The sequence below is a fragment of the Gorilla gorilla genome, chromosome 1 (genome assembly GCF_029281585.2).
Source record: "Gorilla gorilla gorilla isolate KB3781 chromosome 1, NHGRI_mGorGor1-v2.1_pri, whole genome shotgun sequence".
NCBI lineage: Eukaryota > Metazoa > Chordata > Mammalia > Primates > Hominidae > Gorilla > Gorilla gorilla.
In genome coordinates this window covers 127,885,776-127,905,039 of record NC_073224.2, presented here as the reverse complement: position 1 = coordinate 127,905,039, position 19,264 = coordinate 127,885,776, and the positions used below count along the sequence as shown (strand labels likewise).

Genomic DNA, 19,264 nt, shown 5'->3' with positions numbered 1-19,264 from the left:
CGGGAGGTGGAGGGGCAAGGGGAGGGAAAGCATTAGGGTGAATACCTAATGCATGTGGGGCTTAAAACCTAGATGACAGGTTGATAAGTGCAGCAAATCACCATGGCACATGTATACCTTTGTAACAGACCTGCATGTTCTGCACATGTATCCCAGAACTTAAAGTAAAATAAAGAAAAATAATTAAAATAAATGTGTTTTTCCTGTGAGGGGGATGAATGATGTAAGATTCTATTCTGCCATTTTGCTCCATCCTCTTCTAAACTTTGTATTAAGACAGCTCGCATAAACTTTTACCTTTAATAACTTCTCCCTTGCATAACTAACTTCCTCACATATGCCTATGATCAATGATAGCATGCATATCCCACATTATAACCTCCTGCTTATTCCCAAATAAATTTTTTCTTTGGAGAGCCACTCTCTGTTGTTACTTTAGGTTAACATAATGTGGTGTCAGAAGTGAGATCCAAGCAAGCTCACCTTGCAAGAATCGGCACCCCCTGGAATTGTGTACAGTATCCACCTGAACTTCTTAGGCTCTCTACATCTGTTGAGTTGCCTTTTCACCTTAGTGAATCTCCTCTTGGATTCTTGAACTTCCTCCTTTTGATTAGGTTTTTTTTTTTCTTTATTTGGTATCTGATTTAGATAAGGCTGCTTTAGTAAAGGACCTTAAATCCCTCTTGGGACTGTAAAAGACTTTTATGTCTTTTCTGGTAAATCTTTTCTAGTATAAGGTTGGTTTATCTTTCTGGTAAGTACACTTGGTTTAAGTTTTGGTTATTTATGCAGGTCTGTAAATGATTTTGTCCTTTTACTTTTCTTCTCTCTCTCCTCACATGTTTCTGAACATCTTTCAAAAGCAAAGATAAGCATATTAAGCTGATAAGATTTTCTTTTGGCACATGAGTGATTAATAAGAAATGAAATGAGATTCTTCAATTCTAAAGCATACGATGCTTTCAGGAACTCCAACTGATTATATGTTCAAACATTACGGCCCTTCTTAGTGCACATTTTTAAAGCAATGAACAAATTACACCAAAAATAACTCAGAATTTCCACGTCCATATGAAAAATCACTCAAACTTTTCAAAATTGTTTTTCTTAGAGCTATATTAGAAAATTATGTCTATAAAGTTAAACAGTCCAAATGAGATATACATTTTTAATTGTCATCCTGAGGCTTCAAAATGCATTTAGAACACAAGCATTACTTCACTGCAAAATACTGTCTCAAAGCTGACTGAGTCTCTTTCTTCTCCAAAGACTTCCTCTTCTCTTCCTACAACTCCTCCTCTTCTTTATTCTTCTCTGACAGAAATCTTATTTTTTTCAAAACTTCTCAGGTACTAACACAATTCTCTTCACAGCCACCAACTCAGATTTGTATATGTGAAATTTCTAAGATGTTAAAATATGCTATTCTGGCATATTGACTATTTAAGTTAAAGACACTTGAGGGCTAGGTGTGGTGACTCATGCCTGTAATCCTAGTACTTGGGAGGCCAAGGTGGGAGGATCACTTGGACCCAGGAGTTCAAGACCAGCTAGGGCAACATGGAGAGACCCCATCTCTATTACAAAAAAAAAGAGAGAGAGAGACTTGAAAAACAGCAGGTACATAAAGATCACTTTGACCTTCACTCTTTTTTTAAAAAAGCAGAAGATAAACTTCCCATGTGAAAGTCAGCCTCCCTATACTGGAAGAAAAGGCAAAATCCTTATCTTCAAGAACAACACATATACACCTTATTAGAATGACACAACTTTTAAGCCTCCTTATATTATTTAGTCACATTTTTAGAGTTTACTATTCTTTATCCAATCCAGCACATTGGTAACTGACTCTAGCTGCTTCTTTGGGGCCTTTACTTCCTTATGTGGGCTCCCACGCCACATAAAATTTATATTGGGTTTTTCTCCTGTTAATATATCTTATGTTAATTTAATTTTTGGACCTAATTGTGACCCTAAAGGCTGGGACATTTCACTCACTCTAGAGCCCTCAGATGAGATTCAGGAGCCAGTTACAGAGGCTCATACTTGGCTTATTCTTTTTAGACTTTCTCCAAGCTGCTCAGAAGACTGAAGCAGAAGGATCACTTGAGGCCAGGAGTTCAAGATCAGCCTGAGCAACACGGTGAAACCCTATCTCTAAAAATACAAAAAAAAAAAAAAAAAGTGATCCTGAGAAAAGGAAACAAAAAGTAAGAATTCAGCATTCTTGAATCTTTATCCATAGTGCCTGGTTGAGAGAAAAAAAGTTGTTTAAAGTTTTGTCTTTATTTTTCTAAATTTGGAATAAGAAGAAAGAAACACATTTGTAGAATTTTTTTTTAATTTTGACTGCTGTTAATAAGATTTTGGGTGTCCATTGGTTATTGATGAACAGCCTCCGAGACATAGTCCTTGTTTTCCTTGTCTCTATTTTTTGTGTGATTTTTTTCTAAAGAAAAATTATAGTATACCTATTACCATATTGTAGCCCCATTTATTGTTTTTGAGTTTTTGTTATTTTACAATCTGAACTAAATCCCAAACTCTTCTAGTTCCCTCTAATTTCTCACTACCATAGGTCTCACCCAGTTCTCCATGGCCATTCAATTTGTTTAGTTGGTTGCCTGTAAACCTAGATCCATAGTTCAGAACCGTTATACAAACTTGAGTTATCATACTGTGGTTGTATTATTCTTTTAAAACTTTGTACCTGTTGTTGGTCAAATTTCTACAGACATACAACACCTAACAGAATAATGTTGTCAAGCACTTCAGAAGAATACTTTCAACACCTATGGAATTGACAAAATTGAACTTGCCAGGGAACTCCAGGAAAACTTAGCCTGACAGCCACTCCTTTAGACCTCCTTGTTGCTCAAATGTGACCAGAAGAATCTTGACATCGACTCAGAATTGTTAGCTATCACCCCTCCCTCCCAATGTGGGACCAGACCAACCAGGACAGGTCGATTCCAGCACTGAAGGACAATTAAAACCTAACTGCAGATTGATTTAGCAGCAACGCTTTCAGAGAAAGGTCTTGATCAAAAGGGGAAAATATAAAAGCTGCCTATGGCAAAATTGAGTCACTTATATTAGACCCAAGGCTGCAGAGCTGGCAGGTCATGAAGGAGGGGACCTCATGCTTGTATGTCTGAGATAAGAACTATTACCAAGACTCTCTGAAGGCCTTAGGCACATATGCCCATGGTAAGAACTATTATAAGAACTCTCTGAAAGCACAAAAAGTTCCAGATAAATTGCTTCTATGAAGACATCTTCCCAACGGCAATTAGTGTTACCAATGAGTAATCACCAGTCCCTGCAATGGGCTTCTGTGACTGATCAACTTTAAGGCAGCTTGCATGAACTTCCCCCTTTTGCCTTAATAGCTTCTCCTTGTCCTAACATCTTTGAATATGCCTATGATCTGTTCTAGCACTCATATCCCAGATTATAATTCCCTGCTTGTTCCTGAATAAATGAATGTCTTTGAAGAACCACTCTCTCTGTTGCTCTTTTAGGTAGACAAAACTTATAAATGAATTAAGTAAAGTTTCAGAATACAAAATTAATGTTAAAATATCACTTGCATTTCTTGCATCAATAACAAACTATCTGAAAAAGAAATAAACAAACCTATTCATGAAAGCTTCAAAAAGAATAAAATACCTAGGAATAAATTTAACCAAGGAAGTGAAACACCTGCACATTGAAAAAATCCATAAAAATCCAGTGTTTATGGATTAGAAGAATTAAAATTGTCAAAATGTCTATACTACCCCAAAAGATCTACAGATTCAACACAATCTTTATCAAAATTCCAAATGCATTTTTTTTACAAAAATAGAAAAAAAAAAGTCTAAAATTTTTGTGGAATCATAAGAGACCTAGAGTAGTCAAAACAATCAAGAGAAAGAAAAACGTTGCTGGAGAAATCATACTTCTTGATTTCAAATTATATTATAAAGCAATAGTAATCAAAACAGTATGGTTCTGGCACAAAAACAGACACATAGCCCAATGAAGCAGAATAAACAGTACAGATATAAATTCCAACCTTACACGTCAACTAATTTTCCACAAGGACAGCTCTTCTTTATTGGTGCTTTTATCAGTATGTGGTACTAAAATCCATAATTTCAGTCCTGCACATTAAGATCAAGAGTTTCTAGCTTACATTTTTTTTCTATATTTATCTGAAGATATTTTCTAAGGAATTATTCTAAGTGTAGCAGAAATTGGCCCATGGTGTTTACTGCTGCCCGCTTTATGAGTATAGTCTTGCTTAATAGAAGAATGATTAGAAATTTTGTCAGGTCTGTGATGTAATCCTGAATGCAGTAATATAGAAGGTCCTTGTTGTAAATTGATGTAGTACTGGCTACTAGACAAAAATATCTCCTGCTTCTGTGAATATATCTGTTCTGTCCTTGCTGATTCTTGATGTTGAGGCCATTCCTTGTGTGATGGCAAATGTATGAGATATTTGACATTCCTGTTGCTAACATTGACAAATTATCAGTATATGACTGTCTTTTACAGAAATATTGCCTGAATTTAGAAGTACTAGCCTAGCCTGACCCTGACCCATCCTTCCTCACTGGACAGGGCCTTCCTGCAGGAACTCCACCAACTCCAGCCAGAGGCTCAGGAACAAAACCCTAATCTCCTAGGGCCTGAGACCCTAGGGGGAGAGGTGGCCTCAGTCTCTGCAGACCAGCAGACTTAGCCTTTCCTGCTGGTAGTTCTGAGGAATCCAGGCAGCCCAGATGAGCGGGTTTCCCACCAGCGAAGCACACCCCCTCCACCAAGGGACAGTCAAAGTGCTTCATTAAATGGGTCCTGTTCCCCCTGCCACCCAGCTGGTTGAGGACCTCCAACAGGGGTTGTCAGACACTTTATACAGGAGCAATGCTACTGGCATCAGGTTGGTGCCCCTTGAGGTCAGAGATCCCAGAAGAAGGAGCAGGCACCCATTTTTGCTGTTATCCAGCCTCCTTGAGTGACAACTCCAGGCATGGGAGTGAACCAGATGAATAGGGCCTGAAGTGAACCCCCAGCAAATCTCAGCAGCCCTACAGAACAGGCACCTGACCACTGAAAGAAAACCAAACAGAAAGCAACAACAACAGCATCATCAACAACAAAAAAACTCCACAAAAACCCCATCTAATGGTCAGCAACCTCAAAGATCAAAACTAGACAAACTCATGTAGATGAGAAACAATCGATGAAAAAATGCTGAAAACTGAAAAGGCCAGAGTGCCTCTTCTTCTCCAAATGATCACAACATCTATCCAGCAAGGACACAGAAATGGACAGAGGATGAGGTGGATGAATTGACAAAGATAGGCTTCAGAAGATGGGTAATAAAAAAAACTTTGGTGAGCTAAAGGAGCATGTTCTAACCCAATGCAAAGAAGCTAAGAACCTTGATAAAAGGTTAGAGGAGCTGCTAACTAGAATCACCAGCTTAGAGGGGGACATAAATGACCTGATAGAGCTGAAAAACACAGCATGAGAACTTTGTGAAGCATACACAAGTATCAATAGCCAAATCGACCAAGCAGAAGAAAGGATATCAGAGTTTGAAGACCACTTCGAGTTTGAAACAAAGCATACAGACAAGGTTCGAGAAAAAAGAATGACAAAAAAACAAACAAACAAAGCCTCCAGAAATATGGGACTACGTAGAAAGACCAAACCTATGATTGATTGGAGTACCTGAAGGAGACGAGGAGAATGGGAACAAGCTGGAAAACACACTTCAGGATATTACTCAGGACAACTTCCCCAACCTAGCAAGATGGCCAACATGCAAATTCCCAAAATGCAGAGGACACCACTAAGATACTCCACGAGAAGGACAACTCCAGGACATATAATCACCAGATTCTCCAAGGTCAAAATGAAGGAAAAAGTGTTAAGGGCAGCCAGAGAGAAAGGCCAGGTCACCTACAAAAGGAAGACCATCAGACTAATAGTGGACCTCTCAGCAGAAACTCTACAACCCAGAAGAGATTAAGGGTCAATACTCGACATTCTTAAAGAAAAGAATTTTCAACCCAGAATTTCATATCCCACCAAACTAAGCTTCATAAGCAAAGGAGAAATAAAATATTTTTCAGATAAGCAGATGCTGAGGGATTTTATTACCACCAGGCCTGTCTTGCAAGAGCTCTTGAAGGAAGCACTAAATATAGAAAGGAAAATCTGGTACCAGCCACTGCAAAAATACACCAAAATAAGAAGACCAATGACACTATGAAGAAACTGCATCAACTAGTGTGCAAAATAACCAGATAGCATCACGACGACATGATCAAATTCACACATAACAATACTTACAAATGGGATAACTACCCCAATTAAAAGACACAGACTGGGAAATTGGATAAAAAGTCAAGACCCACCAGTGTTCAGGAGATTCATCTCACGTGCAAATACACACATAGGCTCAAAATAAAGGGATGAAGGAAAATTTACCAAGCAAATAAAAAGCAAAAAAAAAAAACAAAAACAAAAAAACAAAGAGCAAACCATGGGGTTCAACCCTAGTCTCTGACAAAACAGACTTTAAACCAACAAATTTCAAAAAAGACAAAGAAGGGCATTGCATAATGGCAACGGGATCAATTCAATGAAAAGAGCTAACTATCCTAAATATACAGGCACCCAATACAGGAGGATCCAGATTCATAAAACAAGTTCTTAGAGACCTACAAAGAGACTTAGACTCCCACACGATAATAGTGAGAGACTTTAGCACCCCACTGTCAATATTAGACAGATCAATGGACAGAAGATTAACAAGAATATTCAGGACTTGAACTCAGCTCTGGATCGAGTGGACCTAAGAGACATCTACAGAACTCTCCATCCCAAATCAACAGAATACACATTCTTATCAGTGCCACATGGCACTTATTCTAAAATCGACCACATAATTGGAAGTAAAACACTCCTGAGCAAATGCAAAAGAACTAAATCATAACAAACAGTATCTCAGACCACAGTGCAATCAAATTAGAACTCAGGATTAAGGAACTCACTCAAAACCACATGATTACATGGAAATTGAAAAACCTGCTCCTAAATGACTGCTGGGTAAATAATGAAATTAAGGCAGAAATCAAGAAGTTCTTTGAAACCAATGAGAACAAAGAGACAATGTACCGGAATCATTGGGATACAGCTAAAGCAGTGTGTAGAGAAAAATTTATAGCACTAAATACCCACATCAGAAAGCCAGAAATAACTCAAATCGACACCCTAACATCACTATTAAAAGAGCTAGAGAACCAAGAGCAAACGAATCCAAAAGCTAGCAGAAGACAAGAAATAACTAAGTTTAGAGCAGAACTGAAAGAGATAGAGACACAAAAAACCCTCCAAAAAATCAATGAGTCCAGAAGTTGTTTTTTTGAAAAAATTAACAGGAAAGACTACTAGCTAGACTAATAAAGAAGAAAAGAGAGATGAATTAAATGACACAATAAAAATAATAAAGGGGATATCACCACTGATCCCTACAGAAATACAAACTACCATCAGAGAATACTATAAACATCTATACGCAAATAAACTAGAAAATCTAGGAAAAATTGATAAATTCCTGGACACACACAGCCTCCCAAGACTAAACCAGGAAGAAGTCAAATCCCTGAATAGATAAACAAAAAGTTCTGAAATTGAGGCAGTAATTAATACCCTACCAACCAAAAAAAAAAAAAAAAAAAATCCCAGGACAAGATGGTTTCCCAGCTGAATTCTACCAGAGGTACAAAGAGGTGATGATACCATTGCTTCTGAAAGTATTCCAAACAGGTGAAAAGGAGGGACTCCTCCCTAACTCATTTTATGAAGCCAGCCTCATCCTGATATCAAAACCTGCCAGAGACAAAACAACAAAAAAAGAAAACTTCAGGCCAATATCCCTGGTGAGCATCAATGTGAAAATCGTCAATAAAATACTTGCAGACCAAATTCAGCAGCACATCAAAGAACTTATCTACCATGATCAAGTCGGCTTCATCCCTATGATGCAAGTCTGGTTCATCATATGCAAATAAATAAATGTAACCCATCGCATAAACAGAACCAAAAACAAAAACCACATGATTGTCTCAATAGATGCAGAAAAGGTCTTCAATAAAATTCAACGTCCCTTTATGCTAAAAACTCTCAGTGAACTAGGTACTGATAGAACATGTCTCAAAATAATAAGAGCCATTTATGACAAACCCACAGCCAGTAGCATATTGAATGGGCAAAAGCTGGAAGCATTCCCTTGGAAAACCATTACAAGACAAGGATGCCCTCTCTCACCACTCCTATTCAACATATTATTGGAAGTTCTGGCCAGGGCAATCAGGCAAGAGAAAGAAATAAAGGGTATTCAAACAGAAAGAGAGGAAGTCAAATTGTCTCTGTTTGAAGATGACATGATTCTATATTTAGAAAACCCCAATATGTCAGACCAAAACTCCTCAAGCTGATAAGCAACTTCAGCAGATTCTCAGGATACAAAATCAATATGAAAAATCACAAGCATTCCTTGACATCAACAATAGACAAGCAAAGAGACAAATCACGAACGAACTCCCATCCGCAATTGCTACAAAGAGAAGAAAATACCTAGAAATACAGCTAACAAGGAATGTGAAGGACCTCTTCAAAGAGAACTACAAACCACTGCTCAAGGAAATAAGAGAGGGCACAAACAAATGGAAAAACATTCCATCCTCATGGATAGGAAGAATCAATATCATTAAAATGGCCATACTGCCCAAAGTAATTTATAGATTCAATGCTATTGAATTGAATGCATCAAAATACCATTGATATTCTTCACAGAATTAGAAAAAAACTACTTTAAATTTCATATGGAATCAAAGAAGCCCCCATATAGCCAAGACAATCCTAAGCAAAAAGAACAAAGCTGGAGGTATCACACTACTGACTTCAAACTATACTAGAAGGCTACAATAACCAAAACAGCATGGTACTTGTACCAAAACTGACATATAGACCAATGGAACAAAACAGAGACCTCAGAAGTAACACCACACATCTAAAACCATCTGATCTTTGAGAAATCTGACAAAAAAGAAGCAACAGGGAAAGGATCTCTTATTCAATAAATGGTGTAAATAGTGCTGGAAAAACTGGCTAGGCATATGGAGAAACTGGACCCCTTCTTTACACCTTATACAAAAATTAACTCAAGATGGATGAAAGACTTAAATGTAAAACCCAAAACCATAAAAACCCTAGAAGAAAACCTAGGCCATACCATTCAGGACATAGGCATGCGCAAGACTTCATGAATAAAACACCAAAAACAATTGCAACAAAAGCAAAAATTGACAAATGGGATCTAATTAAACTAAAGAGCTTCTGCACAGCCAAAGAAACTATCATACCTGCAGAATGGGAGAAAATTTTTGCAATCTACCCATCTGACAAAGGTCTAATATCCAGAATTTACAAGGAACTTAAGCAAATTTACAAGAAAAAAATAAACAATCCTATCAAAAAGTGGGCAAAGGATATGAACAGACACTTCTCAAAAGAAGACATTTATGTGACCAAAAAACAGGAAAAGAAGCTCAACATCACTGATCACTAGAGAAATACAAATCAAAACCACAATGAGATACAATCTCACACCAATCAGAATAGTGATTATTAAAATGTCAAGAAACAATAGATGCTGGTGAGGCTGTGGAGGGAATGTTAATTAGTCCAACCATTGTGGAAGACAGTATGGTGATTCCTCAAGGATCTAGAACCAGAAATACCATTTGACCCAACAATCTCATTACTGAGTATATAACCAAAGGAACAAAAATCATTCTACCATAAAGATACATGCACATGTATGTTTACTGCAGCACTATTTACAATAGAAAAGTCACGGAACCAACCCAAATGTCCATCAATGATAGACTGAATAAAGAAAATGTGGTACATACACACCATGGAATACTATGCAGTCATAAAGAAGAATGGGATCACGTCCTTTGGAGTGACATGGATGAAGCTGGAAGCCATAATCCTCAGCAAACTGACACAGGAACAGAAAACCAAACACCACATGTTCTTACTCATAAGTGGGAGTTGAACAATGAGAACACATGGACACAGGGAGGGAAACAACACACACCAGAGCCTGTTGGGGGATTGGGGGTGACAGGAGGGAATTTAGAGGTTGGGTCAATAGGTGCAGCAAACCACCATGGCACATGTATACCTAAGTAACAAACCTGCACATTCTGCACATGTATCCCGGAACTTAAAGTAAAATAAAATGAATTTAAATTTTCTTAAAAAAGAAAATGTGGTACATATACACCATGGAATACTATGCAGCTGTGAAAAAGAATGAGTTTATGTCCTTTGCAGAGACATGGATGAAGCTGGAAGCCGTCATCTTCAGCAAATTAACACAGGAACAAAAAGCCAAACACCACATGTTCTCACTCATAAGTGGGAGTTGAACAATTAAAACACATGGACACAGAAAGGGAAACAATGCACACTAGGGCCTGTTGGGGGGCTGGGGAGGGTGAGAGGAGGGAACTTAGAGGATGGGTCAATAGGTGCAGCAAACCACCATGGCACACGTATACCTACATAACAAACCTGCACGTTCTACACATGTATTCTGAAACTTAATTTAAAAAAAAAAAAAGAAAAGAAGTGGCCTAGGGAATGCCAATGTAGATCATTTCTGAAAACGTGGGTTTATAGGCACATCAGTGTTACTATCTATTGAAATGGAATTCTGGACCAAAGATAAAGAAGTGGTGTCTCTGATAAATATCATCTATTTTTGGTTTATTAAATCCCTGACTGGTGTTTGAGTTTCTAATCCTTTTCAACTTTAGAAACTCATATTTTAGCTCATCTAATAATTCTAGAGTAACTGTAGAATCCACATATTACCACCAAGGCTTTCCATCAACTGATGCAGGAATCTCTCAATGGGATCATTTGCAAGTCAAATGAATGTATACATATGCTATCACTGTTGGTTTGTACTGAAGAGAGAAGGTTGTGAGATGCAGACTGTTTATAGCCATCAAATAAGATGTCTGTGTCAAATCCTTGCTTGCTCGTACTAACTTGGTATGTTTTACCACATCTGATTGTGGATGTTCAATGCTGATCTCAAAATCTGGTGTTTGTAGGGTTATGGTTTCAATTAAAACCAGTTCTTGAGTCTGTTGAAAGTAAGTACCACATTTAGTATCCAGCACTGTAGGGAGTGAAGACAAGCATGTGCTACTTTAATAACATGTTCAAGTTTCTGAGCCTGTTCCTCCCCTTTCACTGCCAAAGAATTACATGGTTGACAGTATTACCCACACTCCTCACAGAAGTATTTGTTTCCTCTAAAGAGAGCTCAATTTTCATCTTCCTTTAGTGCAACACTGATACCCAGCACTCTTCCAAAGTTTCTGGTGAAATCCACCAATTCATTCACATTGCCTCCTAGTCAGTCTGCAGACATTTTACTCCATCAAGGATTCCTACTGAATTTAGTGAAAGAATAGTACATACAAACAATTGCAGTGTTTACTGTAAGCTGAGAGACACTGAGATGCTATCCAATGTCTTGGATGAGGTTGGCCACCTGCTGGCAGTATGGGACCTCTTTATTGACCTGCACTTCACAGTGGCTACTTGGCCTGTTTTCCAGCTGTTCCCTAGTAAGAGCCAGTGAGAAGAAGCTCCACGCCTGGCACCATGACACTTCTTCCTCCCCACAAATTATATCTTTTTCTTTTAACTGGCATACAATAATTGTACACATTCATGGGGTACATAGTGATATTTCAATACATATAATGTACAGTGAGCTGATAAAGGTAATTAGCATAGCATGTTCACCATCTTGAACATTTATTATTTCTTGAACATTCAGTTCTTGAACATCTTGAACATTCAGTTTTTTTTATTCTAGCTGTTTGAAACTATATAATATATTATTGTTAACTATAGTAATTCTACAGGGCTATAGAGCACTAGAATTTATTCCTCCTCTCTAACTACAATTTTGTATCCTTTAAGAAATTTTCTCTATTCTCCTCTTTCCCCTACCTTTACCAACTTCTAGTATCTTCTGCTCTACTTTTCACTTCTATGAGATCAGCATTTTTAGCTTCCACTATATGAGTAAGAATATGCAGTGTTTTACTTTCTATTCCTGGATTACTTCACTTAATATAATGTCTTCTAGTTCCATCCATGTCATGGTAAATGATGGAATTTTATTCTTTCTATGACTGAATAATATTCCATTGTGTGTATATATACCACATTTGCTTTATCCATTAATCTTTTGTTGGAAATCTAGGTTGATTTCATGTCTTGGTTATTGTGAATAGTGCTGCAATAAACATGGGGGTGCAAATGTCTCTTCAATATTCTGATTTCCCTTCCTTTGGATAAATGCCCAGTAGTGAGACTGCTAGATCATATGGTAGTTCTATCTGTAGTTGTTTGAGAACCCTCCATACTGTTCTTTATGGAAGCTGTAGTAGTTCACATCCACACCAATAGTGTACAAGAGTTCTATTTTTTCTGCATCTTCACCAGCACTTGTTATTTTTTGTCTTTTTGATAATAGCCATCCTAACTGGGGTGAGATGATACCTCACTGTATTTTTGTTTTTGTTTTCCTGAGATGGAGTCTCGCTCTGTCACCCAGGCTGGAGTGCAGTGTGGCACGATCTGAGTTCATTGCAGCCTCCGCATTTTGGGTTCAAGCGATTGTCCTGTCTCAGTTTCCCAAGTAGCTGGGACTACAGGCACGCACCACCATGCCCAGTTAATTTTTTTTATTTTTAGTAGAGATGAGGTTTCATCATGCTGGCCAGGCTGGTCATGAACTCCTGACCTCAGTGGATCCACCCGCCTCGACCTCCCAAAGTGCTGGGATTGCGGGCGTGAGCCACCGTGCCCAGCCCTCACTGTGGTTTTGACTTGCATTTCTCTGATGCGTAGCGATGTTGAGTGTTTTTGTATATTGATTTATTAGCCATTTTTATGTCTTCTTTTGAGAAATGTCTGTTCATATTACTTGCTCCCTTTTTATTGAATTGTTGTTCTTTTGCTGTTGAGATATTTGAGTTTCTTGTGTATTCAGGATATTAATCCCGTATAGGGTGAATAGTTTGAAAATATTTTCTCCCATTTTGTAGGTTGTCTTTTCTTTATGTTGATTATTTTCTTTGTTATACAGAGCTTTTTTAGTTTTATATAGCCCCATTTGTTTTTGCTTTTGTTACCTGTGTGTTTGAAGTCTTATTCATAAAATCTTTTCCCAGACCAACGTCCTGAAGTGTTTCTACTATTGTTTTTTCTAGTAGTCTTATAGTTTGAGGTCTTAGATTTGGTTATTTGTCCCATTTGGAGCTTATTGTTGAATAGGGTGAGAGGTGGGAGTTTAGTTTCATTCTTCTGCACATAGATATCCAGTTTTCCCAGCACCATGTATTAAAGAGACTAAACTATCCTTTCTCCAATGAGTGTTCTTGGTGCCTTTAATTCAAAATTCAAAAATCAGTTGGCTGGAGATACATGGATTACTTTCTGAATTCTCCATTCTGTTCCATTAGTCTATGTGTCTGTTTATAAGCTGATACCATGCTCCTTTTTGTTGTTCTTGTTACTACAGCTTTGTAGCACATTTTGAAGTGTGGCACCTACAGCTTTGTTCTTTTTGCTCAGTATTCCTTTAGCTGTTTGAGGTCTTTTGTGATTCCATACAATTTTTTTTAAATTTTCTAATTATGTGAAGAATGTCATTAGTATTTTAATATGGATTGCATTGAATCTATAGATTGCTTTGGGTAGCATGGTCATTTTAACAGGAGTAATTACTTTGATCCATGAGCATGGAATCAGTGTTTTGTAGTTTTCCTTGTACAGGTCTTGTATCTGCTTGGTAACATTTATTTCTAGGTATTTTTCTTTTGTATCTATTATATGTGAGATTTCCTTCTTGATTTCTTTTTCAGGTAGTTTGTTGTTCATGTATTGAAACACTACTGAGTTTTGTATCTTTACTGTGTATTCTGCAAGGTTACTGAATTCATTTATTACTTGTAAGAGTTTTTTGATAAAGTCTGTAAGTTTTTCTATATACAAAATCATGCTCTCTGAAAACAAGGACATATAGATATCTTCCTTTCCAATTTGGATGCCCTTTATTTCTCTCTCTTGGCTAATTGCTCTAGCTAGGACTTCCAGGACTATGTTGAATAAGAGTAGTGACAGGTGGCACCTTTGTCTTATTCCAGTGCTTAGAGCAAAAGCTCTCAGCTTTTCCCCATTTACTATGATGTTAGCCGTGGGTTTGTCACATGGCCTTTATTGTGTTGAGTTACTTTCCCTCTAAACATAATTTATTGAGAGTTTTTATCATGAAGGGATGTTGAATTTTATCAAATACATTTTTTTCTTCTATTTCTGTGACAAATGTCTGTGGTATTTTGAAAGGGATCATATGGGTTTTTCATTCATTTTGTTGATATAATGTATCCTGTTTATTGATTTTCACATGTTGAACCATCTTTGCATTCATGGGATAAATCCCACTTGATCATAGTGCATTATCTTTTTTGATGCAGTGTTGGATTCAGTTTGTTAGTACTTTCTTAAGGATTTTTGCATCTATGTTCATCGGGGCATTGGCCTGCAGTTTTCTTTTTTTATTGGGCCCTTGTATCTCACTGAGTTTCCTGAAGATTGCTATTTCAAATTCTTTTTCTGGCATTTTGTATTTTTCCTTATGATTGGGGTCTGTTATTGGAGAATTGTACGTTACTTTGGAAGTGTCATGTGTCCTTTTTTCACATTTTACCTATTCCTATGTTGATAACTATGCATCTGATGAAACAGTCACCACTTCCAATTTTATGAAATAGGTTTTATAGGGAAATATTTATTTGTTTAGGTGGGTCTTGGGATGTTGATTCTGTAAGGTGCATTGGCTTTGGTTCTAGGTGGATGTAGTAGTGTGGTCTCTGTGTAGTTTCTTTAGCTGTAACCCATGTTAGTGACATTTACAGGTGTCTCAGTGGCCCATGCTGAAAAAAGTGTGGCAGTGGTGATGTGGCTTTGCTGGGGGTGGACTTATTGGTCTGTTTCTCAGGTTAAGGGTGCATGCATGTACACAGCGGACTGGCCAACTTGATGTCTGGCTCACTGGGGTTGGAACCATGAGGCTATTACTCTAGTCAGGGGCACCATGTGTGATTGCTCATCTGGCCTGGGGACATGTCTGCCAGGGATGGTCCTCAGGGCTGTTTCTCAGGCCCAGACCATAGGCACATAGCTGCTTGGTGGCCTAGGGAAATATCTACTGACGGCGGCCCACAGGGCAATTTTGCAGGCCTGGGACATGGCCACATGCCTTTTTGGCAGGCCTGGGTGTGTGTCTGCTGGTGTTGGCCCTCAGGGCTGTTTCTCAGGTCTGGGATGGAGGAGCCCATACTCAAAAAAAATTGAGAGGGCTTAATTGCACAGGTGAACAGGCTAGTGTGAGACTTAGGTTGGACAGGTTGGTCCAGTAAGGATGTAGCATCAGAGAGGGCTCCCCCAAAGCCCATCAGCAGACCTGGTGAGGGAGTGATCTCTCTCATCCTTAAACCACAGTACACAACTGCAAATGCAAAGATACACAAAGAAGCCATGTGGCTGAGTAAGAGCTTATCTACTGCTCATCGCTGTCAACTGCCATATACTAAAACACAGCCCAAACTACAAAGTCAAAAATCACTTTACTAATTTTACCCCCTATGAAAACAAGAGCAAGAATTCTACAACAAAGAAAGACCCTGTACAGAGCCTTAGTCCTCTGAAAACTTCCAGAAATGAAGTCAACAGATGAAACTCAATTTACACTTCAATTAAAGGAATATCAGCCCTCCCAGATGAGCAAGAATCAGCACAAGAACTCTGGCAATTCAAAAAGCCAGAGTGATCCCTTACCTACAAATGAGCCCACTGGCACCCCAGCAATGGTTCTTAACCAGTTTGAATTGTCTGAAATGACAGACAAGGAATTCTGAATCTGGATGGCAAGGAAGTTCATTGAGATTGAGGAGAAAATTGAAACTCAATCCAAGGAAGCCAAGCAATCCAGCAAACCAATTCAAGGCTGAAAGATAAAATTCCCATTTTAAGACTAAACCAAACTGAGCATGAGTGAAATATTGGCTACAAGAATTTCATAATACAATTGGAAGTATTGACAGCATAACAGACCAAGCTGAGGAATGAATCTCTGAGCTAAAGTATGAGTTCTTTGAGTCAGCACAGTCAGACAAAAATAAAGAAAAATAAATAAGAAAAATGAAAAAATTCTCTGAGAAATATGGGATTATATAAAGAGACCAAATGACTTAGCATCATTTCTGAGAGAGAAGGAGAGAGAATAAGCTACATGGAAAATATATTTTAGGATACAGTTCATAAAAATTTCCCTGATCTCACTAGAGAGGTCAATATGCAAATCTAAGAAATACGGAGAACCCCAGCCAGATACTATGCAAGATGACCATTTCCAAGGCACATTGTCATTAGATTCACCAAGGTCAATGCAAAACAAAAAACTATAAAAACAACTAGAGAGAATGGGGCAGGTCACCTACAGAAAAAAAACCCATCAGGCTAGCAGCAGATTTCTCAGCAGAAATCTTACAAACCAGATAAGATTAGAGGCCTATTTTTAGTGTCCTTAAAGAAATTCCAACCAAGAATTTCATGTCCTGCCAAACTAAGCTTCATAAGTAAAAGAGAAGTAAAATCTTTCTGTAACAAGCACGTGCTGAGGGAATACATTTCAACCAGACCAGCCATACAAGAGGTCCTTAAGGGAATACTAAATATGGATTCAAAAGAATGACACCTGCTATCACAGAAGCACACCTAAGCCCATAGTCCACAGGCCCTATAAGGCAGCTATGCAATCAAGTTTATATAACAACCAGCTAACAACACCATGACAGGATCAAAATCACACATATCAATACTAATCTTGAATGTGAATGGGCTAAATGTCTCACTTAAAAGACACAGAGTGGCAATCTGGATTAAAAGACAAGACCCAATCATCTGTTATCTTCAAGAGATCCATGTCACATGTGGCAATACCCACCAGCTCAAAGTAAAAGGGTGGAGTAAGAACTACCATGCAAACAGAAAACAAACAAACAAAAGCAGGAGTCACTATTTTTACATCAGATAAAATAGACTTTAAACTAATAAAAATTACAGACCATAAAGGGCTTACATAATGATAAAGGATACACTCCAACAAAAAATTTAACTATCCTAGATATATACACGTCCAATATTGGAGCACCCAGATTCATAAAACAAGTTCTTTTAGACCTACGAAAATACTTACACAACCACACGACAATAGTGGGAGACTTCAACACCCCACTGTCAGCATTACATATGGATCACATCAAAGCAAAAATCTAAAAAAGAAACTCTGAGGTTGGGCACAGTGGTTCACACCTGTAATCTCAGCCCTTCAGAAGGCTGAGGTGGGTGGATCATTTGAGATCAGGGGTTTGAGACCAACCTGGACAACATAACAAAGCCCTGTCTCTACAAAAAATACAAAAATTAGCAGGGCATGGTGGCATGCACCTGTAATCTCCACTGTTGAGGAGGCTGAGGCAGGAGGATCAATTGAGCCTGGGAGGTCAAGGCTTCAGTGAACTGTCATCAGGCCACTGCTCTCCTGCCTGGGCAGAAGAGTGACACCCCAGCTCAAAAATAAATACATAAATAAATAAATAAGAAACTTTGGACTTAAACTCAACACTTGCCCAATTGGATCTAATAGACATATACAGAACACTCCACCCAACAAACACAGAATACACAGTCTTCTCATCTGCACATTGAATATATTCTAAGATTGACCATATGCTTGGTCATAAAGCAAGCCTCAATACATTCAAAAAAATTCAAATCATACAAAGCACACTCTCAGACCACAGTGCAATAAAAATAGAAATCAATACCAAGAATATTTCTCAAAACTACACAAATACATGGAAATTAAACAACTTACTAATGAATAACTCCTGGGGAAACATGAAAATTAAGGAAGAAATAAAAAAAATTCTTTTAAATCAATGAAAATAAGGACACAAAAATACAAAAAATCTGTGGGATGCAGCCAAAGCTGTGTTAACAGGAAAGTTTATAGAGCTAAATGCCTTCATCAAGAAGTTAGAATGGTCTCAAGTTTGCAATCTAATTTTGCACCTAAAGGAATTTTTTTTTTAAAAAAAGAGCAAACCAATCCCAAAGCAAGCAGAGGAAAATAAATAACTAAAATTAGATAATAACGTAATGAAATTGAGATGCAAAAATCCATACAAAAGATCAATGAAACCAACAGCTGGGTCTTGAAAAAATAAATAATATCGATAAACCCCTAACTAGATCAACAAAGAAAAAGAAAATCCAAATAAGCACAATCAGATGTAACACATGTGATATTATAACTGATCACACAAAAATACAAAAGATCCTCAGAGAAACTATGAACCACTCTATGCAGACAAATTAGAAAATCTAGAGAAAATAATAAATTCCTTGAGGCACACAATCTCCCAAGATTGAATCCGGAAGAGATTGAAACCCTGATTAGACCAAAGTCAACTTTTGAAATTGAATCAGTAATAAAGAACATGACAACAACAACAAAAAAGCCCCATAATGGATGGATCCACAATCAAATTCCACCAGATGTACAAAGAAGAACTGATACCAATTATACTAAAACTATTTCGAAAGAATGAGGAGGAGGTCCTCCTCCCTAATTTATTCTATGAAGCCAGCATCATCCTGATACCAAAATCTGGCAGAGATGCAATGAAAAAATAAAACTCTAGACCAACATCCCTCAGGAACATAGATGCAAAAGTCCTCATCAAAATACTAGCCAGTCAAATTCAGCAGCACATTAAAAAGTTAATCCAGCATAATAAATTGGCTTTATTCCTGGGATGCAAGCTAGTTTAATATACACAAATCAATAAATGCCATTTACCACATAAACAGAATCAAAAGCAAAAGCCACATGATCATCTCAATAGAAGCAGAGAAAGCTCTTGATAATATCCAACATCTCTTTATGATAAAAAGCCTCAATAAACTAGACATTGACAGAACATACGTCAAAATACTAAGAGCCATCTATAACAAACCCACAGCC

At 37.7% G+C, this 19,264-nt stretch overlaps 1 long non-coding RNA gene and 1 pseudogene across 1 annotated transcript in view; one reads left to right on the top strand and one right to left on the bottom strand.

Moving 5' to 3' along the window:
- The window catches only part of LOC129525257 (uncharacterized), a 45,837-nt gene extending 42,334 nt beyond the window's left edge, over window positions 1-3,503 (top strand). Inside the window, exons 2-3 of the long non-coding RNA XR_008669422.2 lie at window positions 2,068-2,213; window positions 2,738-3,503. This is a non-coding gene — a long non-coding RNA (uncharacterized lncRNA). The remainder of the gene's footprint in view (window positions 1-2,067; window positions 2,214-2,737) is intronic.
- Window positions 3,504-4,145: 642 nt separating this feature from the next.
- On the bottom strand, window positions 4,146-15,662 carry LOC101126690 (cyclin-T2-like; annotated as a pseudogene).
- Between the last annotated feature and the right edge of the window lie 3,602 nt (window positions 15,663-19,264).